At 46.1% G+C, this 3,839-nt stretch overlaps 1 long non-coding RNA gene across 1 annotated transcript; it reads right to left on the bottom strand.

Annotated features, from left to right (window-relative positions):
• Positions 1-827: 827 nt before the first annotated feature.
• Positions 828-2,812, bottom strand: LOC117093858. The gene is made up of 2 exons (XR_004441281.1): positions 2,733-2,812; positions 828-1,133 (listed from the first exon to the last, which is right to left on the bottom strand). It is a non-coding gene; the product is annotated as an uncharacterized LOC117093858 (long non-coding RNA).
• Positions 2,813-3,839: the final 1,027 nt, after the last annotated feature.

The following is a 3,839-nucleotide window of genomic DNA, read 5'->3' as shown; positions in this document are numbered from 1 at the left end:
GAGTCTGGGCTTGTGGAGGGGTGGTATATCTGCCTGTAGCAGCATCACCTCTGTGGTTTCACGACGCTCATGGGCAGCCCCTTCCTCCATGGCCCTAGTTTATGGGAACAGCTCCAGACCCTATTCCTAAAGCACCACCTCTTTCTTCCCTCTGCCATTACCTTGTCCTGCAATTACCATCTCCAATTTACTCTTCTGATACCTTTAGAACGAGTTCCCTCTATTAAGCCAGTGCTTGGGCTGATGACATGGGTGACACAAAGCTCTTCGGGGTAGGAGCTGTCCATTCCCTGCCCCTCTCCTCCTGGGCACACCATGAGCACCTATAGAATGTATGTTGAAGTGAATGAGTCGGTGGCCTTAACGGTCATGCTGTTGATTTTCCACTTCACCTTAGAGACCGTAGGCTGAATATGTTGGTTAATTCAATCCCTTTTCTCCTCCCTGGCCTTCTGAGAAGTCAAGCAGGGCTGCATTTGAGGGCTGTTTTCCATTAGAGTAGCAGCCTGTTTGCCTGGAAGGCAAGGAAGGGCTCCAGCTACCTGGCTGACCTCAGAGGGACTAGGGTGGTACTGGCAGCTGGCATCTGATACAGTTGGCTGGAGTCGGCATTTTTGGACATGTTCCCTCTCATTCCGCCAGCTCCTTTGCTCCCTCTCTCTCTCTCCACCTCTCTCTCCCCATCATCCAGCCTCCTGGAAGTTGAAACAATATTTTGAGGGGTCAAAGTGGAGGATAATGGGAGACCATGGAAACACACACAGCTCAGGATAGCATAAGCCCCAGAATGCCTGTGTAGGTCACAGATGACAAATGGCAGAGCCCTGTAGGTGTGCAATCCATTTATTGATTTCAAGCCCTCCCTCCTCTTGTTCTGTAGGCCTCCAGGGAGAGAAAGTCACAGATTCTTAGGGCTGAAATTGTGCAGGAAGGACATAGCTTTCCTATTTGCCAGACATCTAAGGCTGCTGGGCGAAAATATGGAGCCCATTACAGGGAAATCTGGTTCATGTTTCCGATGGAGGCACAGAGCCCCTCTTGGACCGAAGGCCTGGGTCTCTGTGTTGCTGGCACAGGCTGACAGCAGCAGGAGTCCCTTCTTCCTGGCCACCTGGTATACCAGGGTGAGCGCCCTGGAACAATGAAAATAAAGGGAATAATCATATTTAGCAAGGATTGCAAATTTGCTCTATGTTGGGAACATTTTTTCAACCCATTTGCATTTACTGATGTATTTAATCCCCACAGTTCCCACGAAGAATGGAGTTCGTGTTTTTATTCCCAGCTGTGTGGCCTGCAACAGGTCACTGAACCCTGCTGAACCTCAGTCTTCATATGTGTAAAATAGAATGATTTCACATCCCCCTCATCCAGCCTAAGTGAAGAAAAACAACAACAACAACAACAACAACAACAACAACAAACCTCTTCATAAGTACAAAACTTCTCAAGCCATTCATTCTTTCTAGAAATGTGCCCTCTAAAGATATGGAAAAATTAGGCCCGGAATCACAAAAGGAAGAAAATTAGCATTTGAGGCTTGAAATTACAGGGAGACAACTTTTTCTGTAAAGGGCCGATAAGAACGTTTTATGAGTCATATTGCGTCTGTTGGGAAAACTCAACTCTGCAGACTGAAAACAGCCACAGATAAACCGATAAATAAGGGTGTGTGGTTCTGTCCAAATAATGCTTTATTTACAGAAACAGGCCAGGGAAGAGGCAGACTGAATTTGGCCAACAGGCCATAGCTTGTTGACCCTTTCTTAAACCAACAAGGCACATTTCCCATCCTGTTCACAGCACATCCACCATAAAAATGAGTTATGACAAAGTGGTTCTGAGACATAGAAATCAAATACTGTCATCTTCCCTCTGCTGGCTTTTCATTTTAGGGATGTATAAACAAAATGAGGTGACGCTAATCAGCCTGTTTGAACTACGAACAACTGGAGATGTCTAATTCACATAAGTGGATGAGCCTGGGGTTTTAATCTTAAACATAGAGAGTTCATGAATGTAAGTCCCTGGCATGGTTTACTGAATTATAATTGACAAAAGGAACAGTAAAAATAGATTAATGCTAACCTGAGTGATCAATTTCCCCCTGAAGTACCATGCGGGATTACTCTGCACATTTACTTCATTTCTAAGGCTTTCTTCTGACACTCTCAAATCCTCCACCGTAGGCGTTGGAATTCCTTGTACTACACTGGGGTGACGGTACCATGTTTCAAAGTTATTCAGAACCTGATTGGCCGTGTTCCTGCAATACATTTTCCTAACCTCAAGATAAAGATCCATGCATCTCTTTACCCTTTAAACAAAAAAGCTATTGTAATAGCATGTAGTCTGAGGCATGGTCTGAATACCAAACCCTGTACATGCACTGCTAAACTGTTTAAGTATGGAAGAAGTAGTGTCTAATAGCATCAGGAAATTGAAATTTAAAAATTTTTCTCACTCACTTATTTGATGAGAACTGGGTATGCTGACAGGTGAAGCAGAAAGCCATTTTTCAAGTTAAATGCCAAGTGGTTATATAGCATAATATTCAGTCAAAATTAACCACCTCACTGCTGCACTGACACCCAGCATATTTAATGCCAACTGTTCTTGCAAAGAAAACGGCAGACCTCTGGGAGTGCCTGCAGAAGGGGAAAGAAACTGTTACTAATACTTCAATTATTTAGGGGGTGCCCCAACTCTCTGAGTGGGAAAAATGGACTCACCAGCAGTGACACTGACTCTCACAGACGCCACAGAGGGAAATCGCTCAGTGTCTTCCAGGGCCCTCTGGGTCTGCTAAGCCAAACCCCAGAAATTTCTGAATTTACATGGGCCTCAGGCAGTCTCCCTACAGGCAAACACTTTTGGAAAAAGCAGGTGGATTCCTGCCTGCTGGCACAGGTGCTGGGGAGGCTGTTTTTCTAAGCTAGTTTCCTAGTGACTGCCAAGCAAGGTTCCCCAGCTTCCAGGGAGCAAATGATGCCTGTGCCAGAGGACAGCAGATCCAGGGGCCCAGAGTAGCAGGCAGAAGGCAGGCATCACTTGGTAGGATTCAGATTCCGAAGACTGGCTTGAGAACTCCCATCTCGAAAGTATGTGGAAGGGCAAAGACAGCCTTTGTTGGAAATTCTAGCAACCCTTTTCCTGGACTGATTTTATCTGTGAAGATGCACTAATATTTCAGCTAACAGCCCAGGGAGTGTATAACTCGAAAATTCCAACCACAAACAAAAACGTGCTGTGGAGTCTACTCCCAGCTTTAAATCCCAGGCAACCAAGTAACCAGAGGGCCACTGCTTTTCCTCCTGCAAAGGTAGGGAAATTCATCTGTAAAGTGCATTGCCCCATAGTGGCTCCTGGGTCCCCCAGGACCTACCAAGAGCAAGGGGAACACCAGGTTAGATCCAGATCCCTCCCCTCCCCTCCCCTCCCCTCCCCTTGCCTTTCCTCTCCTCTCCGTAGGAAGAATTTGATAAATTCTTCCTACCAGAAATACAATCTTGAACCATTTCATTTCTTCAGCTTTTCATTTCCCCATGTGCTGCTTCATGGGCTTCTCAGAGCCACTCTGAGAGACAGGAAGGTGGAGGTTATTGGGGTCCCCTGGTACCAAGTGCACAAGCAGATCCACCGAGGAAGGTGAGGAAGGGCTATGGGTTGCTGACATCATGGCATCTACTGCGGGATGAGCCAAGCCCAGTATCCTGGTCTCTTGGCTTCTAAACTGATGTGCCATCTTTTGAAAATAACTAACATTTTATCTTTTTTTTTGAGACACAGTTTCACTCTGCCACCTAGGCTGGAGTACAGTGGCATTATCTTGGCTCACT

The sequence above is a fragment of the Trachypithecus francoisi genome, unplaced genomic scaffold, assembly GCF_009764315.1.
Source record: "Trachypithecus francoisi isolate TF-2019V2 unplaced genomic scaffold, Tfra_2.0 Lachesis_group12, whole genome shotgun sequence".
In the NCBI taxonomy this organism is placed as follows: Eukaryota; Metazoa; Chordata; class Mammalia; order Primates; family Cercopithecidae; genus Trachypithecus; species Trachypithecus francoisi.
The sequence above is the reverse complement of the archived record's forward strand: the minus strand, read 5'-3'. Positions and strand labels throughout refer to the sequence as shown.